Source organism: Hyperolius riggenbachi, chromosome 4 (assembly GCF_040937935.1).
Source record: "Hyperolius riggenbachi isolate aHypRig1 chromosome 4, aHypRig1.pri, whole genome shotgun sequence".
NCBI classification, from domain to species: Eukaryota; Metazoa; Chordata; class Amphibia; order Anura; family Hyperoliidae; genus Hyperolius; species Hyperolius riggenbachi.
The window spans coordinates 24,773,671-24,790,782 of NC_090649.1; the positions used below are offsets into that span (position 1 = coordinate 24,773,671).

The following is a 17,112-nucleotide window of genomic DNA, read 5'->3' on the forward strand; positions in this document are numbered from 1 at the left end:
GTGCTATCTCCCACTTTCCATTTCATCTACTAGGGCATTGGAGAAGAACTAAAGTCAGTAGCGACCCTTATTGGCAGCAGCCCACTACTTTGTTTGAAGACAAAGTGCTTTGTATTTGACTTAATACCTCTAGCGACCCGTTTTGTCTGCTTCCACTTTTGGGAGTCTGATTACTTTTTACCGGTTGTATCACACCTTTCTAAAATTCCTACTTTTTGTTGACCCCTTGCTCAACACTCTGTGAAGACAAAAGAAATGTTGTAAAATACACAGTCCTCCATTCCAATGAAACTGTGTGGCGTTCCATCGTTAACTCTGACATCGCAGTTCCGCTCATCCGCCCGCGTCTCTTGCGCAGATGTGTATAGATGGGGGATTAGCTCAAATGGTAGAGCGCTCGCTTAGCATGCGAGAGGTAGCGGGATCGATGCCCGCATCCTCCACGCACATGCTTTTCCATCTTGAACCCCAGAGACAAACACTCATTTTCTGCACCTTCCGCTTGCTAGGAATGAGGATCAAAGGCTGGCAAAACCTTAGCTGGGGTATCCTTCGATAGCTCAGCTGGTAGAGCGGAGGACTGTAGATTGACAAAATGTTGAGAAAACTGTAATCCTTAGGTCGCTGGTTCGATTCCGGCTCGAAGGAACTTTTACATCACGTTGATAACACACCGTCTTTCTTGTTGACCCTTTCCCGTTTGCATCCCATGATACAACAGCGTCTTCCTTACTCCACCGCTTTAGTGGAAAACGGCCCACATCTCTGGCAAACCATTTTTGGGCTTCTACCTGCCAGGGTAATTACCTATTACTGTTACCCTGACTCAATTAAAAAAGGGGAGTCGGGCAGCTTGCTAGAAAGAGTTACAGAGTTCAGCTGGGTAGGGTTGAGGATCAAAGGCCAAAAAAGACTCTTGTGGGGTATCCTTTCATAGCTCAGTGGCCATCAAGTTCCCCCTTTTTAGCCTCACTGCACCTCAGTCCAGAGCACAAAAAAAAAGCAACCAGGGCAAGAGTGCTTTCTCCCACTTTCCATTCCATCTACTAGGTCATTGGAGAAGAACTAAAGTCAGTAGCGACCCTTATTGGCAGCAGCCCACTACTTTGTTTGAAGACAAAGTGCTTTGTATTTGACTTAATACCTCTAGCGACCCGTTTTGTCTGCTTCCACTTTTGGGAGTCTGATTACTTTTTACCGGTTGTATCACACCTTTCTAAAATTCCTACTTTTTGTTGACCCCTTGCTCAACACTCTGTGAAGACAAAAGAAATGTTGTAAAATACACAGTCCTCCATTCCAATGAAACTGTGTGGCGTTCCATCGTTAACTCTGACATCGCAGTTCCGCTCATCCGCCCGCGTCGCTTGCGCAGATGTGTATAGATGGGGGATTAGCTCAAATGGTAGAGCGCTCGCTTAGCATGCGAGAGGTAGCGGGATCGATGCCCGCATCCTCCACACACATGCTTTTCCATCTTGAACCCCAGAGACAAACACTCATTTTTTGCACCTTCCGCTCGCTAGGAATGAGGATCAAAGGCTGGCAAAACCTTAGCTCGGGTATCCTTTGATAGCTCAGCTGGTAGAGCGGAGGACTGTAGATTGACAAAATGTTGAAAAAACTGTAATCTTTAGGTCGCTGGTTCGATTCCGGCTCGAAGGAACTTTTACGTCACGTTGATAACACACCGTCTTTCTTGTTGACCCTTTCCCGTTTGCATCCCATGATACAACAGCGTCTTCCTTACTCCACCGCTTTAGTGGAAAACGGCCCACATCTCTGGCAAACCATTTTTGGGCTTCTACCTGCCAGGGTAATTACCTATTACTGTTACCCTGACTCAATTAAAAAAGGGGAGTCGGGCAGCTTGCTAGAAAGAGTTACAGAGTTCAGCTGGGTAGGGTTGAGGATCAAAGGCCAAAAAAGACTCTTGTGGGGTATCCTTTCATAGCTCAGTGGTCATCAAGTTCCCCCTTTTTAGCCTCACTGCACCTCAGTCCAGAGCACAAAAAAAAAGCAACAAGGGCAAGAGTGCTATCTCCCACTTTCCATTTCATCTACTAGGGCATTGGAGAAGAACTAAAGTCAGTAGCGACCCTTATTGGCAGCAGCCCACTACTTTGTTTGAAGACAAAGTGCTTTGTATTTGACTTAATACCTCTAGCGACCCGTTTTGTCTGCTTCCACTTTTGGGAGTCTGATTACTTTTTACCGGTTGTATCACACCTTTCTAAAATTCCTACTTTTTGTTGACCCCTTGCTCAACACTCTGTGAAGACAAAAGAAATGTTGTAAAATACACAGTCCTCCATTCCAATGAAACTGTGTGGCGTTCCATCGGTAACTCTGACATCGCAGTTCCGCTCATCCGCCCGCGTCTCTTGCACAGATGTGTATAGATGGGGGATTAGCTCAAATGGTAGAGCGCTCGCTTAGCATGCGAGAGATAGCGGGATCGATGCCCGCATCCTCCACACACATGCTTTTCCATCTTGAACCCCAGAGACAAACACTCATTTTCTGCACCTTCCGCTCGCTAGGAATGAGGATCAAAGGCTGGCAAAACCTTAGCTGGGGTATCCCTCGATAGCTCAGCTGGTAGAGCGGAGGACTGTAGATTGACAAAATGTTGAGAAAACTGTATTCCTTAAGTCGCTGGTTCGATTCCGGCTCGAAGGAACTTTTACGTCACGTTGATAACACACCGTCTTTCTTGTTGACCCTTTCCCGTTTGCATCCCATGATACAACAGCGTCTTCCTTACTCCACCGCTTTAGTGGAAAACGGCCCACATCTCTGGCAAACCATTTTTGGGCTTCTACCTGCCAGGGTAATTACCTATTACTGTTACCCTGACTCAATTAAAAAAGGGGAGTCGGGCAGCTTGCTAGAAAGAGTTACAGAGTTCAGCTGGGTAGGGTTGAGGATCAAAGGCCAAAAAAGACTCTTGTGGGGTATCCTTTCATAGCTCAGTGGTCATCAAGTTCCCCCTTTTTAGCCTCACTGCACCTCAGTCCAGAGCACAAAAAAAAAGCAACAAGGGCAAGAGTGCTATCTCCCACTTTCCATTTCATCTACTAGGGCATTGGAGAAGAACTAAAGTCAGTAGCGACCCTTATTGGCAGCAGCCCACTACTTTGTTTGAAGACAAAGTGCTTTGTATTTGACTTAATACCTCTAGCGACCCGTTTTGTCTGCTTCCACTTTTGGGAGTCTGATTACTTTTTACCGGTTGTATCACACCTTTCTAAAATTCCTACTTTTTGTTGACCCCTTGCTCAACACTCTGTGAAGACAAAAGAAATGTTGTAAAATACACAGTCCTCCATTCCAATGAAACTGTGTGGCGTTCCATCGTTAACTCTGACATCGCAGTTCCGCTCATCCGCCCGCGTCGCTTGCGCAGATGTGTATAGATGGGGGATTAGCTCAAATGGTAGAGCGCTCGCTTAGCATGCGAGAGGTAGGTATCGATGCCCGCATCCTCCACACACATGCTTTTCCATCTTGAACCCCAGAGACAAACACTCATTTTCTGCACCTTCCGCTCGCTAGGAATGAGGATCAAAGGCTGGCAAAACCTTAGCTGGGGTATCCTTCAATAGCTCAGCTGGTAGAGCGGAGGACTGTAGATTGACAAAATGTTGAGAAAACTGTAATCCTTAGGTCGCTGGTTCGATTCCGGCTGGAAGGAACTTTTACGTCACGTTGATAACACACCGTCTTTCTTGTTGACCCTTTCCCGTTTGCATCCCATGATACAACAGCGTCTTCCTTACTCCACCGCTTTAGTGGAAAACGGCCCACATCTCTGGCAAACCATTTTTGGGCTTCTACCTGCCAGGGTAATTACCTATTACTGTTACCCTGACTCAATTAAAAAAGGGGAGTCGGGCAGCTTGCTAGAAAGAGTTACAGAGTTCAGCTGGGTAGGGTTGAGGATCAAAGGCCAAAAAAGACTCTTGTGGGGTATCCTTTCATAGCTCAGTGGCCATCAAGTTCCCCCTTTTTAGCCTCACTGCACCTCAGTCCAGAGCACAAAAAAAAGCAACAAGGGCAAGAGTGCTTTCTCCCACTTTCCATTCCATCTACTAGGTCATTGGAGAAGAACTAAAGTCAGTAGCGACCCTTATTGGCAGCAGCCCACTACTTTGTTTGAAGACAAAGTGCTTTGTATTTGACTTAATACCTCTAGCGACCCGTTTTGTCTGCTTCCACTTTTGGGAGTCTGATTACTTTTTACCGGTTGTATCACACCTTTCTAAAATTCCTACTTTTTGTTGACCCCTTGCTCAACACTCTGTGAAGACAAAAGAAATGTTGTAAAATACACAGTCCTCCATTCCAATGAAACTGTGTGGCGTTCCATCGTTAACTCTGACATCGCAGTTCCGCTCATCCGCCCGCGTCTCTTGCGCAGATGTGTATAGATGGGGGATTAGCTCAAATGGTAGAGCGCTCGCTTAGCATGCGAGAGGTAGTGGGATCGATGCCCGCATCCTCCACACACATGCTTTTCCATCTTGAACCCCAGAGACAAACACTCATTTTCTGCACCTTCCGCTCGCTAGGAATGAGGATCAAAGGCTGGCAAAACCTTAGCTGGGGTATCCTTCGATAGCTCAGCTGGTAGAGCGGAGGACTGTAGATTGACAAAATGTTGAGAAAACTGTAATCCTTAGGTCGCTGGTTCGATTCCGGCTCGAAGGAACTTTTACATCACGTTGATAACACACCGTCTTTCTTGTTGACCCTTTCCCGTTTGCATCCCATGATACAACAGCGTCTTCCTTACTCCACCGCTTTAGTGGAAAACGGCCCACATCTCTGGCAAACCATTTTTGGGCTTCTACCTGCCAGGGTAATTACCTATTACTGTTACCCTGACTCAATTAAAAAAGGGGAGTCGGGCAGCTTGCTAGAAAGAGTTACAGAGTTCAGCTGGGTAGGGTTGAGGATCAAAGGCCAAAAAAGACTCTTGTGGGGTATCCTTTCATAGCTCAGTGGCCATCAAGTTCCCCCTTTTTAGCCTCACTGCACCTCAGTCCAGAGCACAAAAAAAAGCAACAAGGGCAAGAGTGCTTTCTCCCACTTTCCATTCCATCTACTAGGTCATTGGAGAAGAACTAAAGTCAGTAGCGACCCTTATTGGCAGCAGCCCACTACTTTGTTTGAAGACAAAGTGCTTTGTATTTGACTTAATACCTCTAGCGACCCGTTTTGTCTGCTTCCACTTTTGGGAGTCTGATTACTTTTTACCGGTTGTATCACACCTTTCTAAAATTCCTACTTTTTGTTGACCCCTTGCTCAACACTCTGTGAAGACAAAAGAAATGTTGTAAAATACACAGTCCTCCATTCCAATGAAACTGTGTGGCGTTCCATCGTTAACTCTGACATCGCAGTTCCGCTCATCCGCCCGCGTCTCTTGCGCAGATGTGTATAGATGGGGGATTAGCTCAAATGGTAGAGCGCTCGCTTAGCATGCGAGAGGTAGCGGGATCGATGCCCTCATCCTCCACACACATGCTTTTCCATCTTGAACCCCAGAGACAAACACTCATTTTCTGCACCTTCCGCTCGCTAGGAATGAGGATCAAAGGCTGGCAAAACCTTAGCTGGGGTATCCTTCGATAGCTCAGCTGGTAGAGCGGAGGACTGTAGATTGACAAAATGTTGAGAAAACTGTAATCCTTAGGTCGCTGGTTCGATTCCGGCTCGAAGGAACTTTTACGTCACGTTGATAACACACCGTCTTTCTTGTTGACCCTTTCCCGTTTGCATCCCATGATACAACAGCGTCTTCCTTACTCCACCGCTTTAGTGGAAAACGGCCCACATCTCTGGCAAACCATTTTTGGGCTTCTACCTGCCAGGGTAATTACCCATTACTGTTACCCTGACTCAATTAAAAAAGGGGAGTCGGGCAGCTTGCTAGAAAGAGTTACAGAGTTCAGCTGGGTAGGGTTGAGGATCAAAGGCCAAAAAAGACTCTTGTGGGGTATCCTTTCATAGCTCAGTGGCCATCAAGTTCCCCCTTTTTAGCCTCACTGCACCTCAGTCCAGAGCACAAAAAAAAAGCAACAAGGGCAAGAGTGCTATCTCCCACTTTCCATTCCATCTACTAGGTCATTGGAGAAGAACTAAAGTCAGTAGCGACCCTTATTGGCAGCAGCCCACTACTTTGTTTGAAGACAAAGTGCTTTGTATTTGACTTAATACCTCTAGCGACCCGTTTTGTCTGCTTCCACTTTTGGGAGTCTGATTACTTTTTACCGGTTGTATCACACCTTTCTAAAATTCCTACTTTTTGTTGACCCCTTGCTCAACACTCTGTGAAGACAAAAGAAATGTTGTAAAATACACAGTCCTCCATTCCAATGAAACTGTGTGGCGTTCCATCGTTAACTCTGACATCGCAGTTCCGCTCATCCGCCCGCGTCTCTTGCGCAGATGTGTATAGATGGGGGATTAGCTCAAATGGTAGAGCGCTCGCTTAGCATGCGAGAGGTAGCGGGATCGATGCCCTCATCCTCCACACACATGCTTTTCCATCTTGAACCCCAGAGACAAACACTCATTTTCTGCACCTTCCGCTCGCTAGGAATGAGGATCAAAGGCTGGCAAAACCTTAGCTGGGGAATCCTTTGATAGCTCAGCTGGTAGAGCGGAGGACTGTAGATTGACAAAATGTTGAGAAAACTGTAATCCTTAGGTCGCTGGTTCGATTCCGGCTCGAAGGAACTTTTACGTCACGTTGATAACACACCGTCTTTCTTGTTGACCCTTTCCCGTTTGCATCCCATGATACAACAGCGTCTTCCTTACTCCACCGCTTTAGTGGAAAACGGCCCACATCTCTGGCAAACCATTTTTGGGCTTCTACCTGCCAGGGTAATTACCTATTACTGTTACCCTGACTCAATTAAAAAAGGGGAGTCGGGCAGCTTGCTAGAAAGAGTTACAGAGTTCAGCTGGGTAGGGTTGAGGATCAAAGGCCAAAAAAGACTCTTGTGGGGTATCCTTTCATAGCTCAGTGGCCATCAAGTTCCCCCTTTTTAGCCTCACTGAACCTCAGTCCAGAGCACAAAAAAAAAAGCAACAAGGGCAAGAGTGCTTTCTCCCACTTTCCATTCCATCTACTAGGTCATTGGAGAAGAACTAAAGTCAGTAGCGACCCTTATTGGCAGCAGCCCACTACTTTGTTTGAAGAAAAAGTGCTTTGTATTTGACTTAATACCTCTAGCGACCCGTTTTGTCTGCTTCCACTTTTGGGAGTCTGATTACTTTTTACCGGTTGTATCACACCTTTCTAAAATTCCTACTTTTTGTTGACCCCTTGCTCAACACTCTGTGAAGACAAAAGAAATGTTGTAAAATACACAGTCCTCCATTCCAATGAAACTGTGTGGCGTTCCATCGTTAACTCTGACATCGCAGTTCCGCTCATCCGCCCGCGTCTCTTGCGCAGATGTGTATAGATTGGGGATTAGCTCAAATGGTAGAGCGCTCGCTTAGCATGCGAGAGGTAGCGGGATCGATGCCCGCATCCTCCACACACATGCTTTTCCATCTTGAACCCCAGAGACAAACACTCATTTTCTGCACCTTCCGCTCGCTAGGAATGAGGATCAAAGGCTGGCAAAACCTTAGCTGGGGTATCCTTCGATAGCTCAGCTGGTAGAGCGGAGGACTGTAGATTGACAAAATGTTGAGAAAACTGTAATCCTTAGGTCGCTGGTTCGATTCCGGCTCGAAGGAACTTTTACGTCACGTTGATAACACACCGTCTTTCTTGTTGACCCTTTCCCGTTTGCATCCCATGATACAACAGCGTCTTCCTTACTCCACCGCTTTAGTGGAAAACGGCCCACATCTCTGGCAAACCATTTTTGGGCTTCTACCTGCCAGGGTAATTACCTATTACTGTTACCCTGACTCAATTAAAAAAGGGGAGTCGGGCAGCTTGCTAGAAAGAGTTACAGAGTTCAGCTGGGTAGGGTTGAGGATCAAAGGCCAAAAAAGACTCTTGTGGGGTATCCTTTCATAGCTCAGTGGCCATCAAGTTCCCCCTTTTTAGCCTCACTGCACCTCAGTCCAGAGCACAAAAAAAAAAGCAACAAGGGCAAGAGTGCTTTCTCCCACTTTCCATTCCATCTACTAGGTCATTGGAGAAGAACTAAAGTCAGTAGCGACCCTTATTGGCAGCAGCCCACTACTTTGTTTGAAGACAAAGTGCTTTGTATTTGACTTAATACCTCTAGCGACCCGTTTTGTCTGCTTCCACTTTTGGGAGTCTGATTACTTTTTACCGGTTGTATCACACCTTTCTAAAATTCCTACTTTTTGTTGACCCCTTGCTCAACACTCTGTGAAGACAAAAGAAATGTTGTAAAATACACAGTCCTCCATTCCAATGAAACTGTGTGGCGTTCCATCGTTAACTCTGACATCGCAGTTCCGCTCATCCGCCCGCGTCTCTTGCGCAGATGTGTATAGATGGGGGATTAGCTCAAATGGTAGAGCGCTCACTTAGCATGTGAGAGGTAGCGGGATCGATGCCCGCATCTTCCACACACATGCTTTTCCATCTTGAACCCCAGAGACAAACACTCATTGTCTGCACCTTCCGCTCGCTAGGAATGAGGATCAAAGGCTGGCAAAACCTTAGCTGGGGTATCCTTCGATAGCTCAGCTGGTAGAGCGGAGGACTGTAGATTGACAAAATGTTGAGAAAACTGTAATCCTTAGGTCGCTGGTTCGATTCCGGCTCGAAGGAACTTTTACGTCACGTTGATAACACACCGTCTTTCTTGTTGACCCTTTCCCGTTTGCATCCCATGATACAACAGCGTCTTCCTTACTCCACCGCTTTAGTGGAAAACGGCCCACATCTCTGGCAAACCATTTTTGGGCTTCTACCTGCCAGGGTAATTACCCATTACTGTTACCCTGACTCAATTAAAAAAGGGGAGTCGGGCAGCTTGCTAGAAAGAGTTACAGAGTTCAGCTGGGTAGGGTTGAGGATCAAAGGCCAAAAAAGACTCTTGTGGGGTATCCTTTCATAGCTCAGTGGCCATCAAGTTCCCCCTTTTTAGCCTCACTGCACCTCAGTCCAGAGCACAAAAAAAAAGCAACAAGGGCAAGAGTGCTATCTCCCACTTTCCATTCCATCTACTAGGTCATTGGAGAAGAACTAAAGTCAGTAGCGACCCTTATTGGCAGCAGCCCACTACTTTGTTTGAAGACAAAGTGCTTTGTATTTGACTTAATACCTCTAGCGACCCGTTTTGTCTGCTTCCACTTTTGGGAGTCTGATTACTTTTTACCGGTTGTATCACACCTTTCTAAAATTCCTACTTTTTGTTGACCCCTTGCTCAACACTCTGTGAAGACAAAAGAAATGTTGTAAAATACACAGTCCTCCATTCCAATGAAACTGTGTGGCGTTCCATCGTTAACTCTGACATCGCAGTTCCGCTCATCCGCCCGCGTCTCTTGCGCAGATGTGTATAGATGGGGGATTAGCTCAAATGGTAGAGCGCTCGCTTAGCATGCGAGAGGTAGCGGGATCGATGCCCTCATCCTCCACACACATGCTTTTCCATCTTGAACCCCAGAGACAAACACTCATTTTCTGCACCTTCCGCTCGCTAGGAATGAGGATCAAAGGCTGGCAAAACCTTAGCTGGGGAATCCTTTGATAGCTCAGCTGGTAGAGCGGAGGACTGTAGATTGACAAAATGTTGAGAAAACTGTAATCCTTAGGTCGCTGGTTCGATTCCGGCTCGAAGGAACTTTTACGTCACGTTGATAACACACCGTCTTTCTTGTTGACCCTTTCCCGTTTGCATCCCATGATACAACAGCGTCTTCCTTACTCCACCGCTTTAGTGGAAAACGGCCCACATCTCTGGCAAACCATTTTTGGGCTTCTACCTGCCAGGGTAATTACCTATTACTGTTACCCTGACTCAATTAAAAAAGGGGAGTCGGGCAGCTTGCTAGAAAGAGTTACAGAGTTCAGCTGGGTAGGGTTGAGGATCAAAGGCCAAAAAAGACTCTTGTGGGGTATCCTTTCATAGCTCAGTGGCCATCAAGTTCCCCCTTTTTAGCCTCACTGAACCTCAGTCCAGAGCACAAAAAAAAAAGCAACAAGGGCAAGAGTGCTTTCTCCCACTTTCCATTCCATCTACTAGGTCATTGGAGAAGAACTAAAGTCAGTAGCGACCCTTATTGGCAGCAGCCCACTACTTTGTTTGAAGAAAAAGTGCTTTGTATTTGACTTAATACCTCTAGCGACCCGTTTTGTCTGCTTCCACTTTTGGGAGTCTGATTACTTTTTACCGGTTGTATCACACCTTTCTAAAATTCCTACTTTTTGTTGACCCCTTGCTCAACACTCTGTGAAGACAAAAGAAATGTTGTAAAATACACAGTCCTCCATTCCAATGAAACTGTGTGGCGTTCCATCGTTAACTCTGACATCGCAGTTCCGCTCATCCGCCCGCGTCTCTTGCGCAGATGTGTATAGATTGGGGATTAGCTCAAATGGTAGAGCGCTCGCTTAGCATGCGAGAGGTAGCGGGATCGATGCCCGCATCCTCCACACACATGCTTTTCCATCTTGAACCCCAGAGACAAACACTCATTTTCTGCACCTTCCGCTCGCTAGGAATGAGGATCAAAGGCTGGCAAAACCTTAGCTGGGGTATCCTTCGATAGCTCAGCTGGTAGAGCGGAGGACTGTAGATTGACAAAATGTTGAGAAAACTGTAATCCTTAGGTCGCTGGTTCGATTCCGGCTCGAAGGAACTTTTACGTCACGTTGATAACACACCGTCTTTCTTGTTGACCCTTTCCCGTTTGCATCCCATGATACAACAGCGTCTTCCTTACTCCACCGCTTTAGTGGAAAACGGCCCACATCTCTGGCAAACCATTTTTGGGCTTCTACCTGCCAGGGTAATTACCTATTACTGTTACCCTGACTCAATTAAAAAAGGGGAGTCGGGCAGCTTGCTAGAAAGAGTTACAGAGTTCAGCTGGGTAGGGTTGAGGATCAAAGGCCAAAAAAGACTCTTGTGGGGTATCCTTTCATAGCTCAGTGGCCATCAAGTTCCCCCTTTTTAGCCTCACTGCACCTCAGTCCAGAGCACAAAAAAAAAAGCAACAAGGGCAAGAGTGCTTTCTCCCACTTTCCATTCCATCTACTAGGTCATTGGAGAAGAACTAAAGTCAGTAGCGACCCTTATTGGCAGCAGCCCACTACTTTGTTTGAAGACAAAGTGCTTTGTATTTGACTTAATACCTCTAGCGACCCGTTTTGTCTGCTTCCACTTTTGGGAGTCTGATTACTTTTTACCGGTTGTATCACACCTTTCTAAAATTCCTACTTTTTGTTGACCCCTTGCTCAACACTCTGTGAAGACAAAAGAAATGTTGTAAAATACACAGTCCTCCATTCCAATGAAACTGTGTGGCGTTCCATCGTTAACTCTGACATCGCAGTTCCGCTCATCCGCCCGCGTCTCTTGCGCAGATGTGTATAGATGGGGGATTAGCTCAAATGGTAGAGCGCTCACTTAGCATGTGAGAGGTAGCGGGATCGATGCCCGCATCTTCCACACACATGCTTTTCCATCTTGAACCCCAGAGACAAACACTCATTGTCTGCACCTTCCGCTCGCTAGGAATGAGGATCAAAGGCTGGCAAAACCTTAGCTGGGGTATCCTTCGATAGCTCAGCTGGTAGAGCGGAGGACTGTAGATTGACAAAATGTTGAGAAAACTGTAATCCTTAGGTTGCTGGTTCGATTCCGGCTCGAAGGAACTTTTACGTCACGTTGATAACACACCGTCTTTCTTGTTGACCCTTTCCCGTTTGCATCCCATGATACAACAGCGTCTTCCTTACTCCACCGCTTTAGTGGAAAACGGCCCACATCTCTGGCAAACCATTTTTGGGCTTCTACCTGCCAGGGTAATTACCTATTACTGTTACCCTGACTCAATTAAAAAAGGGGAGTCGGGCAGCTTGCTAGAAAGAGTTACAGAGTTCAGCTAGGTAGGGTTGAGGATCAAAGGCCAAAAAAGACTCTTGTGGGGTATCCTTTCATAGCTCAGTGGCCATCAAGTTCCCCCTTTTTAGCCTCACTGCACCTCAGTCCAGAGCACAAAAAAAAAGCAACAAGGGCAAGAGTGCTTTCTCCCACTTTCCATTCCATCTACTAGGTCATTGGAGAAGAACTAAAGTCAGTAGCGACCCTTATTGGCAGCAGCCCACTACTTTGTTTGAAGACAAAGTGCTTTGTATTTGACTTAATACCTCTAGCGACCCGTTTTGTCTGCTTCCACTTTTGGGAGTCTGATTACTTTTTACCGGTTGTATCACACCTTTCTAAAATTCCTACTTTTTGTTGACCCCTTGCTCAACACTCTGTGAAGACAAAAGAAATGTTGTAAAATACACAGTCCTCCATTCCAATGAAACTGTGTGGCGTTCCATCGTTAACTCTGACATCGCAGTTCCGCTCATCCGCCCGCGTCTCTTGCGCAGATGTGTATAGATGGGGGATAAGCTCAAATGGTAGAGCGCTCGCTTAGCATGCGAGAGGTAGCGGGATTGATACCCGCATCCTCCACACACATGCTTTTCCATCTTGAACCCCAGAGACAAACACTCATTTTCTGCACCTTCCGCTCGCTAGGAATGAGGATCAAAGGCTGGCAAAACCTTAGCTGGGGTATCCTTCGATAGCTCAGCTGGTAGAGCGGAGGACTGTAGATTGACAAAATGTTGAGAAAACTGTAATCCTTAGGTCGCTGGTTCGATTCTGGCTCAAAGGAACTTTTACGTCACGTTGATAACACACCGTCTTTCTTGTTGACCCTTTCCCGTTTGCATCCCATGATACAACAGCGTCTTCCTTACTCCACCGCTTTAGTGGAAAACGGCCCACATCTCTGGCAAACCATTTTTGGGCTTCTACCTGCCAGGGTAATTACCTATTACTGTTACCCTGACTCAATTAAAAAAGGGGAGTCGGGTAGCTTGCTAGAAAGAGTTACAGAGTTCAGCTGGGTAGGGTTGAGGATCAAAGGCCAAAAAAGACTCTTGTGGGGTATCCTTTCATAGCTCAGTGGCCATCAAGTTCCCCCTTTTTAGCCTCACTGCACCTCAGTCCAGAGCACAAAAAAAAAGCAACAAGGGCAAGAGTGCTTTCTCCCACTTTCCATTCCATCTACTAGGTCATTGGAGAAGAACTAAAGTCAGTAGCGACCCTTATTGGCAGCAGCCCACTACTTTGTTTGAAGACAAAGTGCTTTGTATTTGACTTAATACCTCTAGCGACCCGTTTTGTCTGCTTCCACTTTTGGGAGTCTGATTACTTTTTACCGGTTGTATCACACCTTTCTAAAATTCCTACTTTTTGTTGACCCCTTGCTCAACACTCTGTGAAGACAAAAGAAATGTTGTAAAATACACAGTCCTCCATTCCAATGAAACTGTGTGGCGTTCCATCGTTAACTCTGACATCGCAGTTCCGCTCATCCGCCCGCGTCTCTTGCGCAGATGTGTATAGATGGGGGATTAGCTCAAATGGTAGAGTGCTCGCTTAGCATGCGAGAGGTAGCGGGATCGATGCCCGCATCCTCCACACACATGCTTTTCCATCTTGAACCCCAGAGACAAACACTCATTTTCTGCACCTTCCGCTCGCTAGGAATGAGGATCAAAGGCTGGCAAAACCTTAGCTGGGGTATCCTTCGATAGCTCAGCTGGTAGAGCGGAGGACTGTAGATTGACAAAATGTTGAGAAAACTGTAATCCTTAGGTTGCTGGTTCGATTCCGGCTCGAAGGAACTTTTACGTCACGTTGATAACACACCGTCTTTCTTGTTGACCCTTTCCCGTTTGCATCCCATGATACAACAGCGTCTTCCTTACTCCACCGCTTTAGTGGAAAACGGCCCACATCTCTGGCAAACCATTTTTGGGCTTCTACCTGCCAGGGTAATTACCTATTACTGTTACCCTGACTCAATTAAAAAAGGGGAGTCGGGCAGCTTGCTAGAAAGAGTTACAGAGTTCAGCTGGGTAGGGTTGAGGATCAAAGGCCAAAAAAGACTCTTGTGGGGTATCCTTTCATAGCTCAGTGGCCATCAAGTTCCCCCTTTTTAGCCTCACTGCACCTCAGTCCAGAGCACAAAAAAAAAAGCAACAAGGGCAAGAGTGCTTTTTCCCACTTTCCATTCCATCTACTAGGTCATTGGAGAAGAACTAAAGTCAGTAGCGACCCTTATTGGCAGCAGCCCACTACTTTGTTTGAAGACAAAGTGCTTTGTATTTGACTTAATACCTCTAGCGACCCGTTTTGTCTGCTTCCACTTTTGGGAGTCTGATTACTTTTTACCGGTTGTATCACACCTTTCTAAAATTCCTACTTTTTGTTGACCCCTTGCTCAACACTCTGTGAAGACAAAAGAAATGTTGTAAAATACACAGTCCTCCATTCCAATGAAACTGTGTGGCGTTCCATCGTTAACTCTGACATCGCAGTTCCGCTCATCCGCCCGCGTCTCTTGCGCAGATGTGTATAGATGGGGGATTAGCTCAAATGGTAGAGTGCTCGCTTAGCATGCGAGAGGTAGCGGGATCGATGCCCGCATCCTCCACACACATGCTTTTCCATCTTGAACCCCAGAGACAAACACTCATTTTCTGCACCTTCCGCTCGCTAGGAATGAGGATCAAAGGCTGGCAAAACCTTAGCTGGGGTATCCTTCGATAGCTCAGCTGGTAGAGCGGAGGACTGTAGATTGACAAAATGTTGAGAAAACTGTAATCCTTAGGTTGCTGGTTCGATTCCGGCTCGAAGGAACTTTTACGTCACGTTGATAACACACCGTCTTTCTTGTTGACCCTTTCCCGTTTGCATCCCATGATACAACAGCGTCTTCCTTACTCCACCGCTTTAGTGGAAAACGGCCCACATCTCTGGCAAACCATTTTTGGGCTTCTACCTGCCAGGGTAATTACCTATTACTGTTACCCTGACTCAATTAAAAAAGGGGAGTCGGGCAGCTTGCTAGAAAGAGTTACAGAGTTCAGCTGGGTAGGGTTGAGGATCAAAGGCCAAAAAAGACTCTTGTGGGGTATCCTTTCATAGCTCAGTGGCCATCAAGTTCCCCCTTTTTAGCCTCACTGCACCTCAGTCCAGAGCACAAAAAAAAAAGCAACAAGGGCAAGAGTGCTTTTTCCCACTTTCCATTCCATCTACTAGGTCATTGGAGAAGAACTAAAGTCAGTAGCGACCCTTATTGGCAGCAGCCCACTACTTTGTTTGAAGACAAAGTGCTTTGTATTTGACTTAATACCTCTAGCGACCCGTTTTGTCTGCTTCCACTTTTGGGAGTCTGATTACTTTTTACCGGTTGTATCACACCTTTCTAAAATTCCTACTTTTTGTTGACCCCTTGCTCAACACTCTGTGAAGACAAAAGAAATGTTGTAAAATACACAGTCCTCCATTCCAATGAAACTGTGTGGCGTTCCATCGTTAACTCTGACATCGCAGTTCCGCTCATCCGCCCGCGTCTCTTGCGCAGATGTGTATAGATGGGGGATTAGCTCAAATGGTAGAGCGCTCGCTTAGCATGCGAGAGGTAGCGGGATCGATGCCCGCATCCTCCACACACATGCTTTTCCATCTTGAACCCCAGAGACAAACACTCATTTTCTGCACCTTCCGCTCGCTAGGAATGAGGATCAAAGGCTGGCAAAACCTCAGCTGGGGTATCCTTCGATAGCTCAGCTGGTAGAGCGGAGGACTGTAGATTGACAAAATGTTGAGAAAACTGTAATCCTTAGGTCGCTGGTTCGATTCCGGCTCGAAGGAACTTTTACGTCACGTTGATAACACACCGTCTTTCTTGTTGACCCTTTCCCGTTTGCATCCCATGATACAACAGCGTCTTCCTTACTCCACCGCTTTAGTGGAAAACGGCCCACATCTCTGGCAAACCATTTTTAGGCTTCTACCTGCCAGGGTAATTACCTATTACTGTTACCCTGACTCAATTAAAAAAGGGGAGTCGGGCAGCTTGCTAGAAAGAGTTACAGAGTTCAGCTGGGTAGGGTTGAGGATCAAAGGCCAAAAAAGACTCTTGTGGGGTATCCTTTCATAGCTCAGTGGCCATCAAGTTCCCCCTTTTTAGCCTCACTGCACCTCAGTCCAGAGCACACAAAAAAAGCAACAAGGGCAAGAGTGCTTTCTCCCACTTTCCATTCCATCTACTAGGTCATTGGAGAAGAACTAAAGTCAGTAGCGACCCTTATTGGCAGCAGCCCACTACTTTGTTTGAAGAAAAAGTGCTTTGTATTTGACTTAATACCTCTAGCGACCCGTTTTGTCTGCTTCCACTTTTGGGAGTCTGATTACTTTTTACCGGTTGTATCACACCTTTCTAAAATTCCTACTTTTTGTTGACCCCTTGCTCAACACTCTGTGAAGACAAAAGAAATGTTGTAAAATACACAGTCCTCCATTCCAATGAAACTGTGTGGCGTTCCATCGTTAACTCTGACATCGCAGTTCCGCTCATCCGCCCGCGTCTCTTGCGCAGATGTGTATAGATGGGGGATTAGCTCAAATGGTAGAGCGCTCGCTTAGCATGCGAGAGGTAGCGGGATCGATGCCCGCATCCTCCACACACATGCTTTTCCATCTTGAACCCCAGAGACAAACACTCATTTTCTGCACCTTCCGCTCGCTAGGAATGAGGATCAAAGGCTGGCAAAACCTTAGCTGGGGTATCCTTCGATAGCTCAGCTGGTAGAGCGGAGGACTGTAGATTGACAAAATGTTGAGAAAACTGTAATCCTTAGGTCGCTGGTTCGATTCCGGCTCGAAGGAACTTTTACGTCACGTTGATAACACACCGTCTTTCTTGTTGACCCTTTCCCGTTTGCATCCCATGATACAACAGCGTCTTCCTTACTCCGCCGCTTTAGTGGAAAACGGCCCACATCTCTGGCAAACCATTTTTGGGCTTCTACCTGCCAGGGTAATTACCTATTACTGTTACCCTGACTCAATTAAAAAA

General features: G+C 46.5%; 21 non-coding genes across 21 annotated transcripts; all 21 read left to right on the top strand.

The window, feature by feature from the left end:
* The first annotated feature begins 370 nt into the window (after positions 1 to 370).
* On the top strand, positions 371 to 443 carry TRNAA-AGC (transfer RNA alanine (anticodon AGC)). The gene has a single exon. It is a non-coding gene; the product is annotated as a tRNA-Ala (tRNA).
* A 106-nt stretch (positions 444 to 549) lies between these two features.
* On the top strand, positions 550 to 648 carry TRNAY-GUA (transfer RNA tyrosine (anticodon GUA)). The gene is made up of 2 exons: positions 550 to 586; positions 613 to 648. It is a non-coding gene; the product is annotated as a tRNA-Tyr (tRNA).
* Positions 649 to 1,387: 739 nt separating this feature from the next.
* TRNAA-AGC (transfer RNA alanine (anticodon AGC)) lies at positions 1,388 to 1,460 on the top strand. The gene has a single exon. It is a non-coding gene; the product is annotated as a tRNA-Ala (tRNA).
* Positions 1,461 to 2,404: 944 nt separating this feature from the next.
* Positions 2,405 to 2,477, top strand: TRNAA-AGC (transfer RNA alanine (anticodon AGC)). Its single transcript has one exon. It is a non-coding gene; the product is annotated as a tRNA-Ala (tRNA).
* Positions 2,478 to 4,435: 1,958 nt separating this feature from the next.
* On the top strand, positions 4,436 to 4,508 carry TRNAA-AGC (transfer RNA alanine (anticodon AGC)). The gene has a single exon. It is a non-coding gene; the product is annotated as a tRNA-Ala (tRNA).
* Positions 4,509 to 4,614: 106 nt separating this feature from the next.
* Positions 4,615 to 4,713, top strand: TRNAY-GUA (transfer RNA tyrosine (anticodon GUA)). The gene is made up of 2 exons: positions 4,615 to 4,651; positions 4,678 to 4,713. It is a non-coding gene; the product is annotated as a tRNA-Tyr (tRNA).
* A 917-nt stretch (positions 4,714 to 5,630) lies between these two features.
* Positions 5,631 to 5,729, top strand: TRNAY-GUA (transfer RNA tyrosine (anticodon GUA)). The gene is made up of 2 exons: positions 5,631 to 5,667; positions 5,694 to 5,729. It is a non-coding gene; the product is annotated as a tRNA-Tyr (tRNA).
* Positions 5,730 to 6,647: 918 nt separating this feature from the next.
* On the top strand, positions 6,648 to 6,746 carry TRNAY-GUA (transfer RNA tyrosine (anticodon GUA)). Its single transcript has 2 exons — positions 6,648 to 6,684; positions 6,711 to 6,746. It is a non-coding gene; the product is annotated as a tRNA-Tyr (tRNA).
* Positions 6,747 to 7,665: 919 nt separating this feature from the next.
* Positions 7,666 to 7,764, top strand: TRNAY-GUA (transfer RNA tyrosine (anticodon GUA)). Its single transcript has 2 exons — positions 7,666 to 7,702; positions 7,729 to 7,764. It is a non-coding gene; the product is annotated as a tRNA-Tyr (tRNA).
* Positions 7,765 to 8,683: 919 nt separating this feature from the next.
* TRNAY-GUA (transfer RNA tyrosine (anticodon GUA)) lies at positions 8,684 to 8,782 on the top strand. Its single transcript has 2 exons — positions 8,684 to 8,720; positions 8,747 to 8,782. It is a non-coding gene; the product is annotated as a tRNA-Tyr (tRNA).
* A 918-nt stretch (positions 8,783 to 9,700) lies between these two features.
* Positions 9,701 to 9,799, top strand: TRNAY-GUA (transfer RNA tyrosine (anticodon GUA)). Its single transcript has 2 exons — positions 9,701 to 9,737; positions 9,764 to 9,799. It is a non-coding gene; the product is annotated as a tRNA-Tyr (tRNA).
* Positions 9,800 to 10,718: 919 nt separating this feature from the next.
* TRNAY-GUA (transfer RNA tyrosine (anticodon GUA)) lies at positions 10,719 to 10,817 on the top strand. The gene is made up of 2 exons: positions 10,719 to 10,755; positions 10,782 to 10,817. It is a non-coding gene; the product is annotated as a tRNA-Tyr (tRNA).
* Positions 10,818 to 11,736: 919 nt separating this feature from the next.
* Positions 11,737 to 11,835, top strand: TRNAY-GUA (transfer RNA tyrosine (anticodon GUA)). Its single transcript has 2 exons — positions 11,737 to 11,773; positions 11,800 to 11,835. It is a non-coding gene; the product is annotated as a tRNA-Tyr (tRNA).
* Positions 11,836 to 13,591: 1,756 nt separating this feature from the next.
* TRNAA-AGC (transfer RNA alanine (anticodon AGC)) lies at positions 13,592 to 13,664 on the top strand. The gene has a single exon. It is a non-coding gene; the product is annotated as a tRNA-Ala (tRNA).
* A 106-nt stretch (positions 13,665 to 13,770) lies between these two features.
* Positions 13,771 to 13,869, top strand: TRNAY-GUA (transfer RNA tyrosine (anticodon GUA)). The gene is made up of 2 exons: positions 13,771 to 13,807; positions 13,834 to 13,869. It is a non-coding gene; the product is annotated as a tRNA-Tyr (tRNA).
* A 740-nt stretch (positions 13,870 to 14,609) lies between these two features.
* Positions 14,610 to 14,682, top strand: TRNAA-AGC (transfer RNA alanine (anticodon AGC)). Its single transcript has one exon. It is a non-coding gene; the product is annotated as a tRNA-Ala (tRNA).
* Positions 14,683 to 14,788: 106 nt separating this feature from the next.
* On the top strand, positions 14,789 to 14,887 carry TRNAY-GUA (transfer RNA tyrosine (anticodon GUA)). Its single transcript has 2 exons — positions 14,789 to 14,825; positions 14,852 to 14,887. It is a non-coding gene; the product is annotated as a tRNA-Tyr (tRNA).
* A 740-nt stretch (positions 14,888 to 15,627) lies between these two features.
* Positions 15,628 to 15,700, top strand: TRNAA-AGC (transfer RNA alanine (anticodon AGC)). Its single transcript has one exon. It is a non-coding gene; the product is annotated as a tRNA-Ala (tRNA).
* Positions 15,701 to 15,806: 106 nt separating this feature from the next.
* Positions 15,807 to 15,905, top strand: TRNAY-GUA (transfer RNA tyrosine (anticodon GUA)). Its single transcript has 2 exons — positions 15,807 to 15,843; positions 15,870 to 15,905. It is a non-coding gene; the product is annotated as a tRNA-Tyr (tRNA).
* Positions 15,906 to 16,644: 739 nt separating this feature from the next.
* On the top strand, positions 16,645 to 16,717 carry TRNAA-AGC (transfer RNA alanine (anticodon AGC)). Its single transcript has one exon. It is a non-coding gene; the product is annotated as a tRNA-Ala (tRNA).
* A 106-nt stretch (positions 16,718 to 16,823) lies between these two features.
* TRNAY-GUA (transfer RNA tyrosine (anticodon GUA)) lies at positions 16,824 to 16,922 on the top strand. Its single transcript has 2 exons — positions 16,824 to 16,860; positions 16,887 to 16,922. It is a non-coding gene; the product is annotated as a tRNA-Tyr (tRNA).
* The last annotated feature ends 190 nt before the right edge of the window (positions 16,923 to 17,112 follow it).